Here is a 12359-nt window from a genome sequence, read left to right as displayed (position 1 = left end):
ATTTATCCAAGGATAATTGCCTTGAGGGAGAAATGGATTCCAAGCCTAATGTAATAAATGTTTATTTGGAATTGTATTTGACTATTTCTTCTTTTTCTTCCTTGTCAAATGCTTTCTCAAATGTGATCTGTTAATAAAGTATTGCAATATCTCCAAGGACCTTCCTGAAGATGTTCATTCTGAAATGTTCCATAAATATGCTTGTTTCTCTGACAGCAGGCCAGTAGTGACATCAGAGATGGCATGACTTTACCTCAAATAGGACAATGTATATGACAGCCAATTCACTAGCTCTATTCTTATCCCATATTTGCCAAGCTACTGCAAAAACCCAAATGGTAATACATAGGTAATTTTTAAATCTTGCATTTCCTTTTTTTCACTCAGCCAATCTGTCTCTCTTAAGAAGCAACTTAAAGACTGCAATGAATTTTAATGACATCCCACTGTCATGTCTTTCCTTCACCTTGCTCATGCTTTAAGGTTTCCTTTTCTTGTTCATCTCCCTCCTCAGAAATCCCTGGTTCTGGCATCTTCAGTGAAAACAGCCAGATAAAGTGTTTATTAATTCCTAAGGCTCCCTTTAGTTTTATTTAGAGCAGAAGCTCCCTAAGGGGAAGACCTTTACTTCTTATTTGGTGAAGTACAACATTTGCTCACAGGTCTCTACCCCTGATGAATAGAATTAGAAACTGTGTCTTGGAGTAGAGCCAAACACTGACAGGAAGACATCCAGACAGCATGCTCTCCAAGCCTTTTGCTTGAGAGAGTGGTGCTGTGACAATACAGTGGCCCTAGGTCACTTGTAATTGGTCAAGGTCCAGAGGTAGAGGGATTTAAAAGTCTGGAAGCAAAGTGGAAGAATGGAAGTTGGCCCTTTTGCTTATTTCCCCAACCAAGATTGGTAGATTGTAAGATCTGAAATCAGTAGTGGTCCAGCATGTTCACAAGCTTTTAATTAATAAAGCTGAAAAATGAGATAAGCCATTTTAACAGAACTCTACAGTGGTCTCCATGTGTATCACATTTCTTAAAGCAGACACTGCCTTTTGCTGCCTCAGGGCCTAGCTTCTCCATGAAGCTTTCTTCCCCTAATCGCTCCTTATTAGTCTTTATTCTCTATCAAACTCTACTAGAGCCTAATCGGTATGGAAAAATAATACTGGTTAGGTTCTGGGATTTCTTTAAGGCTCTACCATGTTGGCTGCTTAATGTCACCTCAGTGGCAAAAATAGGCTCATTTATATTTCAGATACATGGCCATTTTGTTTAAACTCTAAGGGCCTTAGTCTGTTTATTTGTTGGAATTTTTCTAGCTTATTATTAGATGACAGACAAGACAAATGAGTATAATCTATGGGTAAATTTACAAATTTTAGTGACATTTCTCTCCATTAGGTTTTGACCTTAATAAGACAACAGGGACCTTCATACAATAAATCAGCGCATGCACTTGGTTTTAGCTCTATAGACAGAGGAAGCTCTAGTGAGTATTTTCTCTCAAAACCAAAATGAGTTGTAGACATCTCTACTGAGTCTCTAGTAAGGAATTGGGTTTGGCCAGTGAGAGTTGAAACAAGGACACCACTGCAATGCTCTGAGACCCTGAATTCTGCTCCAAAATAGATAAGACAAGACTGGGTCTTGGCCTCTGTCTTTTTGTGTTTGTTTTTGTTTTCTTTAGTGGTGGTCAGTGTGAGTCACCTATGTCTGAGTGGTAATAATACATTGAGGAACCAGAAACATTCATCCAGACAGAATAAGGAACCAAACAGCTAGGTCTTCTCAAGCTTCAGATGATCCTATTTACAGAAAAGGAAATTAGGGCCTAGTTAGACAAAGCAGCTGGGCCAGGGCCACTCCACAAGTTAGCAGTGGAATCTTGCTTGTATGTTATTGATTAGAACATTACTATCCTGAAGACATATTAATACTATCTTATTCCTTGCCTTGGAGGAAGTCTCTTGGATGTTCTCTCAGTTTCCCCTTAATAAAGATGGGACAAAGGACATTAGTTCACCAATTCATTCAGCAAAAGTAGTCTAGGCACTGAAAAGACAGAGATAAATAAGATGTAGTCCATATCTGGAGATATGCACTATCTTTTGCTATAGGAATGATACACACAAATTACAATAAAATTCAGTTAGAGATAAAATTGAGTTTAAAACAAAATGCTGTAGGAGGATATTGCATTGTTTAAGTTGAGGCAGAGTTTTCCAGACTCTTTTGAATCCTTTGAAGAAATATGTAGGGAGCTTATGCATTTGTATATATACCCTAAAACTTTTTGAAAATTGCATGTAAACATAATTCACTTCTATTTCATCATCATCCAATGTCGCTCTGCCATTGTATATGTGATAAGAAACAACTGAACCAGTCAAAAAGTTGGCAAGATTGTCTAGATGCTTTTTAATATCTCATTACTTTGTGCCTTTCCTCATCCTGTCACTCCTACTTGGAACCTTCCTCCTTCTTCTCTACACATTAAGTTTATTTTTCAAGGTCCCATTTGAGGGGCCAGTGGGTTTGCATTTAGGCTGTCTGTGTACATAGGACATTAGATACTTAAATAACTAACCCTCATTCTAAAACTATTTGTCAGGTACTGGCCATTACTCATGGGTTTGCTGCATATTGGGTCACCTTTATTGAGGAGCATTTGCAGAAAGGGACTGACACATGGTGATAACTTGGCTGGAATAAAGCACACAGATGTGTGAGCTCTTCTTTAATCATATATTTAAATTCCCTGTATTCAGAGAGTTCACTTTGGTTTTGAGAAGAACCTTGTGGCAGAAATGAATCCAGGTTGCCCTTTTACTGGGGAAAATTTCATTTTTTGAAAAAGTTAACTAAGCCGTAGAACATTGAACCATTTAGTTTTTAGGGTTGAAATTTGGGCACCATTTTTTTTTTCCCCGATTTAGCTCTGCCTTGATAGTGCAGCTCCCTTAATGTTAGAGCAGCCTCCGTATGTCCTAATTAAGTGGCCAAAGCTTGGCTTCTGTGGTTTGTTTCTGTAATGCAGGCAGTAATGGCTCATAATGACTCTGAAAGAACTCTCTGGCCAGTCTTGCCAAAACTTAAATTGTCTTTCATTTTTTATATCCCCAACTGTTCTTGCCCTATTGGGGATATTAAATGTATTTGCAATTGGGAGAAACCTCATATACAGCTCTGTGGAAAAGATTACACTACTGTTTATGATTTTATAAACCCTATGTGGCCAAGTTAGGCTCATCAAGGGCATATATGCATATATACTTGACAGGACCTGTGATTGTTGAAAGCCTTCCCTTTGATCCTCAGAATTTGTCAATAAGAAATTGGTGAAAAGTTTTGCCCCTTAGACACAAATTAGGCTAATTTCAGTGGCTGGAAGTTGAAGTGGCTTCCCTTTTGTAAGTTAAAGTGTAGGTAATCTCAGTCGGCTGAGAGAGAGGGGGAAATGGAAAAGTAGAGCTTGAGAAAGTAGTTAAAATTTGGAATAGACACTGCTTGCACAGTCTCTTTCCCTGAACTAGTTGTATCTATCAGCAGGGGCTAGACCAGCAACACTGAAATTGTTCTGCCATGCAGTGACCATGTTAAAAAGCTTGCAAACTTCATCTGTTAACTACTTTAATGAGCTAATCTCTGCATCCTTTATCCTATAATAATATGAGTTGGTGCCATTACAAGCTGATAGTGTCTAGTCTCAGTTGAGCTCTCAATGTCACCCAACAATCCATTGTTGGGCTCTTGTTCTGCTACTTCTGCCATTATACAGTGCTTCCACACTCAAGAAATATGTTAGGTGGTAATATTTGGGCTTGAAGGTCTGCAATGAGATGATTCTTTTGCTTAAAAGGCATGGCAGGGACCTAGCTTATGTCACAACTGACTATTCTTTAATGCTAATTGGCAAAAAGGCATGAGACTTTCTGGACTTTCTGGAATATAATCTGAGGGACTATAGTCTTGAGCCCCATGTGAAGAATATCTCCCTAGTCTGGATTTCCTTGTCCCGTGTGTGTGTATGTTTCTGTAGTATTTCTATGAATGTCGTCAGCTAAGGAACTAGAATCTTCTATCATAACACGTGTGCTCATGCGTGACTAATGATGTATGTGAAATGAGTATATGTAAGACTAAGGGAAGACTTTGAAGTGAAAAAGTGTTGGACTTTGGGACTGGGGGATTTGTGATGGATTTAAAGTGTGGTCCAGCATCAGAACCATGGTGTGGATAGCAGGCAGGACTGGGTAGATATATCCGGTGAGATGAAAGCCCCTTTTCAGAATAAGGGAGTCATACTGAGCTAAGTTATCTGAAGGACAGGCATGCAAGGATAATAATAATTAGGAGTGGCTCTGTTTCAGGCACTGTTCTCAGTACCTTAGCTGTATTAACTCATTTAACCCTCCCAACAGTCCAATGAAGTAGGTACTGCTTTTATCCAGTGAGGAGTGGGGAGTTTAAGTAACCTGCCCAGAGTTACAGAGCTAATTAATGGGAGAGCTAGATTTCAAACTAGACAGCAAAGGAACCATCATTTCTGTTTTTAAAATAGAAGTTTAGTAAGGTGTCTAAGGTTAAACAGCTAGTGGAACTAACTTGTACAAGGACCCAGATGCTCTGTCTCTTAAGATATTGTTTTGTTACCACACACTTGGTTCTCAAAGTATCGGCGACACTGGCATCACTTGGGAGCTTGATGGAAACACAGGCTTTTAGGACCCTTTCCAGACTTGCTGAATCTGAATCTACATTTTATGAACATTAAAATTTGAGAAAAATGGGCTATATTTCACTGCCAGCAATTCACGGGACAGTTAGTTGCAAGCACCATTAGCCAAAGGCAGAAACAACATCCCAATTATCTAAGAAAGGCTGGGATGGGAAACTTAAGGGTTTTGAAAGTAGGAAACAGGAGTTTGAATAGATGATTAGCAGTGGAAACATTGTTTAGAGGTAAGCAAATGAGATTGTACAGGAACTGAAGTTCTCTGCATTAACTTAACAGAAGAGGACCTGAGGTGTGTAGTCAGGGCAGGACCAGCAGCTAGACCTCCTAGAGCTCCTTTCATTTATTTGCCAGGGACAGAGTTGGTTCTGAAGTGAGCCTGACTTTGCAGTGATTCCAGCAGGAAGGGTTAAAAGATGGATTTGGCATACCCTCTAGTTGCCCTTTCAACTTCTCTGTGCTGAGGGATCACAGAGTTCACTGCTCTAAACTTGATCTATAAATATCTGGATTTATAAAACAGCAAAAATTATAGGTGTGGAAATCTAGATTTATGGACCATGTAACTAAATTATTTGTTGTGTTAGAGGCTGTATCATATGTTTCCTTTCAATAATGAGATTCCCTAACACATTGAAGACAGAATTTAATTTTCAGCACTGTTAATAATTCAGCCTGGTCAGAAGATACACTATATAAGTGAGACGTCCATGCATGAGTCTTTTGCCTTAACAACTGTATAAAGTGATCTGAATGTTTCCTGAATCAAACATAAATAAGGTTGTCGTATATGACACCCTCTAAAAGATAAGACAGGTGCTTTCTCAAGAACACACTACTTTTGACTTTAGGCTTCCTTCAGTTTCACTATTTCACAGTTTTTATTCTTCATGGTTCATTGAACTGAACTTGTGATTTAAAATGGTTCACTGAACTGAGATTTATTGGGATTTGAGAAAGGAAACAGTGAAATAAAAAAGGCAATTTTAAAATTTTTGTACAAGACCTCCTAAGAAACATTTCACAAACCACATGGTGTCAATTACCTTTGTGGTTTCATGTTTTCATCTAGGCACACACCCACTCACCTACCCACTCATTCATTCCTTTAGCCAATATTATCAATAGTCACTTTGTTAGGATGGAGGATGCAACAGTGGACAAGACAGATATAATTCCTGCCCTCTCAGAGCTTCTAGTCTAGAGTGAGCTGCAGCCAAGTTAACCAGGCAGCTCCCAGTAGAGTGTGATTATCAGCTAGGATGATTGAACTCCAGGATTTCATGGGTGTACAGAGAAGGTGCTTATGACCCAAATTAGCTGCAATTCATAGATAGATAATGTATAAGCTATCAATACTTCTTGCTATATAAGAAATTACTCCAAAAATGGTGTTTTAAACAATACACATTTATTATTGCCCAGTTTCTGTTGGCCAGGAACTGGGTTATGATGCTGGGTATTCTGCTTCAGGGTTTCTCATTGGCCAGGACTGCAGTCATCTCAAGGCTTAACTGGGGAATGATCTACTTTTTAAAAAAAAAATTTCATTTATTTATTTGTTTATTTTGACTGTGTTCGGTCTTCATTGCTGTGCATGGGCTTTCTCTAGTTGTGGAGAGTGGGGGCTACCCTTTGTTGCTGTTCACGGGCTTCTCATTGTGGTGGCTTGTCTTGTTGTGGAACATGGGCTCTAGGCACACAGGCTTCAGTAGTTGTGGCTCGTGGGCTCTAGAGAGCAGGCTTAGTAGTTGTGGCGCTTGGGCTTAGTTGCTCCACAGCATGTGGTATCTTCCTCGACCAGGGGTCAAAGCCATGTCCCCTGCACTGGCAGGTAGGTTCTTAACCACTGTGCAACCAGGGATGGGAGTGATCTACTTCTAAGCTCGCTTATGTGATTATTGGCAGAATTTAGTTCCTCATGGATTGTTAGATTGTGGACATCAGTTCCTTGCTGGCTTTTGGCCAGAGGTCACCCTCAATTACTTGCCACATGGGCTTTTACATGGGACAGCTTACAACATGGCAGCTGGCTTCATCAAAGTCAGCAAGCAAGGGAGAAAGACAATGACAGGAAGATAGAATCATAGTCTTTTGTAAACTAATCTCAGGAATGACATCTCATCACTTTTGCCGTATACTGCTCCTTAGAAACAAGTCACTAGGTCCAGCTGCACTCAAAGGCAGCAGCGCATACGCAAAGGAAGAGGAGAGGATTCTATTAGGATGTGAATATCAGGAGGCAGGGATCATTGGGAGCCATTTTAAAAACTGCCTATCACAGAAATGTTCTCTTGTGCAGAGATGCGAGTTTCAGCTTCTTAATGGCTCACTATTCTTCGTCTCATTCTTACACAAACTCAAAATTTGTCACAGGTTCCCCTGTCTCCAGTCCATGGTATATTGTCATAGGATTACCTTGGTTAACAAGAGAATAATTCTGGTTGTTAAGTCCCCTCTCCCTTCCATCATCTCAATCATAATGGTTGGGAGGGTAAGGAAGACATCTTCAGAAAGAATATTTGAGCAAGTGCAATTTAGTACCAGCCTTCATGGTGTCTATCTAAGATTCCTTGTTGGCCTGTTCTTTCAGACACTTGTTCTAATTGGGTTATTTTGCTTGCAAATGGCTCACTCAAAGTAATGGGTAATTTATAACAAGTATATTTGCCCATTAGTATCCAGAAAATGCTTGAAAACCAAGTCTAAAGAAGAGAGATATATTAGCTAAGGCAGGGGATATGCCACTATAAGAGACCCCAAAATAGAATGCCTTAATTCAGATGGAAATTGATCTCTCAGTTTTTCTGTCTCCCTCTTTCCTTCCTCCTCCCTCTCCTTCCCCTCCCCTCCCCTCTCTCCTTTTCTCTGTCATAACAGTACAGCTGGCTTAGGCTGGCAAAGGATTTCTGCAGTTGTGCTCTGTGAGGTAGTTCAAGGGTATAGGTCCATTGTTGTTCCTAAATCCTCTAGAGCACAGATTGATAAATTATGGCTGGTAGGCCAAATCTATCATGATGCCTGCTCTTGTAAATGAAGTTTTATTTGAACACAACCACCACTATTCATTTTCATATTATCTGTGGCTGATCTAGCACTACAACCACAGAATTGAGTAGTTTTGACAGAGACTTTCTGAACCACAAAGCCTAAACTACTTATCATCTGGTCCTTTTTACAAAAAGTGTGCCAGCTCCTACTCTAGAGCATTGTCCTTTTGCATGGTTTCTGCTATCTTGTCATTCCAGATTGTGGTAAGAGAAAGGAGCAAGAGTTCACGGTAAAGAATTTTATTTCAAGAAAGTGATAAGGAAGTTGTGTACATCACTTTTGCTCACAAACTATTGGTGAGAATTGAGTCACTTGGCCATACCTGGCAGTAAGGAAGGCTGGGAAATGTAGTCTTTAATTGGGTGGCTTTGTGCTCAGACAGTATTCATGGCAAGAGGACAGTGGGTACAGGAAACCAGTATTATCTCATTTTTCAATTGAATAATCTAAGGCATTGAGAGGTGAATTTACCTGTTTAAGGCCACAGAGTTAGTAAGAACTATTTTCTGACATCAGCAGTGGAGTTGAGCTGCTGAAAGAACAAAAGCAGTAGGAGCATTGGGCCACATAGAGATTAGAACTAGAAGAGAATTCAGAATCCAAGGCAGTTTCAGACATCTTAACATCAGGGTAGGTGATTTTCAGAGGATCTACTTTCTTTCTCCCCTCCTGCAAACTGGCTTTCTAATCTTCTACTTCATATACCTTTTCTCTCTAACCCATATTTTGTTTACTTATGTTTTTTCTTCATCACAATTTTCTCTTGACTAATTTCCTCATGACTCTAGTTTTGCCTCATGACATTTCCTGATTTATCTTTTCAGTCTCACCTCTCAAGGTTCTCTTTGTTCATTGCCTTGTTTTCATAGTATTATCTTGTTCACATTTCCAAAAGGGAGAATTAGATCAGTTCACATTGTTTGTCATTAGAGTGTCTGGCCATTCTTGCAATGGCTGACTCGGGGTCAGTAATTGTTTGTGGCATCAGTGATTGTGGAGGATGGAGTCACTTGTTGTAAAATTTGGCATTTTAGGGCTTTCCTTTGAACAAAGGAGTAGGGATAGACAGCTGACAGGTTTACCATAACACTATCATCATAAAAGCCGCAGCCCCTCTTTGACACCTGATACTGCCCCAGGCTTTTATGTGCATCTTTTTATGTATCATAACTAAAGCTTGTCAGTCTGCTCTCATCTGTGAATGAGCCAAGTATCATCAATGTTTGGCATTACTTATTTTTTGAAAACAATCCTTTGAAGTATGAGGATTCTCCTAGTGTTGATAGCAGCTGACAGTTAGACTTTGTTGATGGACATGAACCTGTTGCTGTATTTAGCAATAATAGCAGGACTGAATATAAAAATTAAGCCTTTCTTAGAACTTAGAGAAAGTTGGCTTTATAACTTTTCATTTCGTTGTGTTCATCTTATCTTTTCCCATGGTCTCAACTTTCATCTCAAAACTCTCCTCCACTGTAGGAATGAATGGTTACTGTGTGTCAGGCATTGAGCTGAATGCTTTACATATACTTATTTAATTCTCACACCAGTGCTACAATGTAGGTGCCAGTATTAGCTCCATTTTGCAGTTGAGAAAACTGAGGCGCAGAAGTCAAGTGACTAGTAGGTAGCAAATCCAGGATTTAAGCTCAGGTGGTTTGATTTCAGAATGAGGTACTTTGTCTCCACATTTCCTAAAACACTCCACACCCAAAATTGTCCAGTGACAGAGGTTGTAACTCTCTTCTCTTTGCCTTTTCTCCTCATGAACTACTTTTAAGAATGTTCCAAGAGCTGTGTATTTACCAGCTACTGATGTCTCTGGGAAAACTATCAGAGTCCATTAAATAAACTATGCATGTTAAAAATGTTGAGTGATATACTTTCATGATAAATTTAAAATTTTCCTACAAAACTATGAAGGTCCACTGGATAAATTAATCTGCTTTCAGAGTTGTCTAAATAAGTATTTATAGTCTATCATAAACAGTCCATATTATCTTGGTAAATACAGGGGGTTGATTTTTCTTAGTACGGGTTGATTGTACAGCCACAAATAGTCCCAGGTAGTAATGTCTTTTGTGTGAGTAATATGGATTTTACATCTTTTTAAAATACAGTCAGCCCCCCAGTTGCCGTGGATATGGAGGGCTGATTGTACTATATGCCATTTTATATAAGGGACTTAAGTGTCCGTGGATTTTGGTATCCGTGAGGGGTCCTGGAATCAATCCCTCACAGATACCGAGGGAGAGAATGCAATGTTACATCGATATATTACTAATGTCAGAATGGCCTTTCCTGGGATAGGAATGCTAACAAAAAATTTCAAAGATATTTAAGCTAGAAATATAACAGTTGGTCTGTAAAATTCGCATGTACTCCTCCTTCCTATTCACCCTCCCTTTAGTTTATTTCTCTGTTAATCGATTTACTCAAGCCCCCTTCAACACCTGGTTCACAATCCACCTCTAGGAATCCAGCCCCAATTAGCTACATCTAACCCATCACTCCCTCTCTATGTGCCCTCAGTACTTCTAGATATTCATACAGATATTTGCTTTTGCTGACATGTTTTCCATAACTGGTGTTAAGTCATCTCATGCATGTTTGTTTTGTCACATTATATAGACTGAATTGTCTTCATGATGTCAGGAAGAGCCTTTGCAAACAGAAGGTGAGCAGTAAATAATGTTGACTGCCTGCCTTTACAGAACACAAACATCTGCTTGCTGCAGGTCAAGACTCTTAGAATTCCCAATGAATACAGATTCCCTTAATAACAAAGACAAGCCAAGAAGAAGGAAAGTAAATCACTTACAGCCTTTACAACAAAAAAGCATAAAAGAAAACAAGAATAAAACAAAAGCAAAAATAAAAACCCTTCACTATTTGATAATAAAAAGCCTTCACTATTTTCAGGTCCACTCTGATTTAGCCTAAGGGTATCCAAGAGTATTTTTAAATAAAGAATAAAGTATTCCTACATTCATTTCTTGAAAAGAATATATGAAGATTTTGATGTGTTTGATTCCCTTTTGAAGTTGCCATAATGATTTGGAGGGGGTGCTAGTGCACCATTCACTTACTTCTGTGGTCAGGTGAAGGAGTGGCCAAGGAAGTGATTTGTGTGTGTATCTGTGTGTGAGTGTGTGTGTGTGGGGTCTCTTCTTGTAACACTGACCTCCTTCTACTGAGATTTGTGTGATCCCTGATTTATCAGCAAAAACCTGTCACAAGAGGTCATCTGTATAAAAGGAAAAGCAAAGCCTTGGAATTGAAGCAAGGAATTATGAGCTCAGTGTTTGCCTGAACTCGTAAGTTATAAAGGAAGTTTGGCAGGTCTGGGTTTGGTATGATGGAGAAGCATTTTATAAGAGATCAATAAAATGTATAGATATTTAATAGAAAACATGTGGGCAGGTGTTATCTAAATCTGGAAGCTTTGAGGGGAATGACCTGGTGATCATAGTTCTATGCTACTTCTACTCCCAGCTGCATCTGAAGAATTGACCCCACTATTTTCTAGCTCTAAGAAAGCTGCCTTAACCTAGATATAGCCTAAGGACTCAGCTCTGCTGTGGTTCCTTCTTGCTCTCTTAAGACTATTTTAAATAAGAGTATCCAGTGTCATCATTCAAGCTTGTAGGTGTATCATTCAATCCATTATCAGTAGGACAGGGGTTTGTATAGTTTGTATGAGCAGCTGGGCTTTTTTGACCTTCTACTCTTTCTCACCTGGTCTCCTTTTGCCAATACAACTCTATGCCTAGTCCTGTACTCACAGCTCATTGTGTGTTCCCTCTACTATAGAATGTGTTCCATCTTACTTGGTAAAATAGTTTTCTATGCAACTGGTGATAATACAGTGAACTATTTATATGACTGTTTCCATCACCAGACTGTGAGCTAAGAACAAGAGCGTATCGTATCCTTCTTTGTATCCCCAGCACCTAGCAAAAATTAAGTGATCTATAAATGTTCTTTGAATGTATGAACAGAGTTGTATCCCAGGATGAAGGACCAAGATGAAGATAATTTCACTAATTTTTAAATTGAGCATTTTCTATGTACCAGGCATTGGTTTGAGCTCTCAAATGAATGACATCATTTAATCATTACAGCTACCCCTTGGGGAGCTATTATTATCCACATTTATAAATGAGAACACCGAGGTCCAGAGAGGTTAAGTTATTTTTCCAAAGTCACACAGCTATTAAGTGTTGGAATAAGGATTCAAACCAACGGATGTCAGTCTCTAAATCTCCACCACTACATTGCCTCTACAGTGTCAACTTTATGAAAACCAAATAAGCTTGGCCTGCATGGGGGCGAGGGGGGTGGGGCTTGAGCTCAGAGTGACTTCAGGTTTCTGAGCCCAATCTAGCTTCATATCAGACCTTAATGTAAATTATCCCAGAGAACTGGGGACTTACTAGTGACATCAAATTTTCTTCCAAAAGGGGTAGAGACTACTCTTAATTTGGGGATGAGGATGCTAGCGCTGGAAAAGACTTCCATGGAATTGTGATGTTTGGTTCAAACAATCCCTTTATAATTCTCCCTCATTGGACTT

The sequence above is a fragment of the Hippopotamus amphibius genome, chromosome X, assembly GCF_030028045.1.
Source record: "Hippopotamus amphibius kiboko isolate mHipAmp2 chromosome X, mHipAmp2.hap2, whole genome shotgun sequence".
Classification (NCBI taxonomy): domain Eukaryota; kingdom Metazoa; phylum Chordata; class Mammalia; order Artiodactyla; family Hippopotamidae; genus Hippopotamus; species Hippopotamus amphibius.
The sequence above is the reverse complement of the archived record's forward strand: the minus strand, read 5'-3'. Positions refer to the sequence as shown.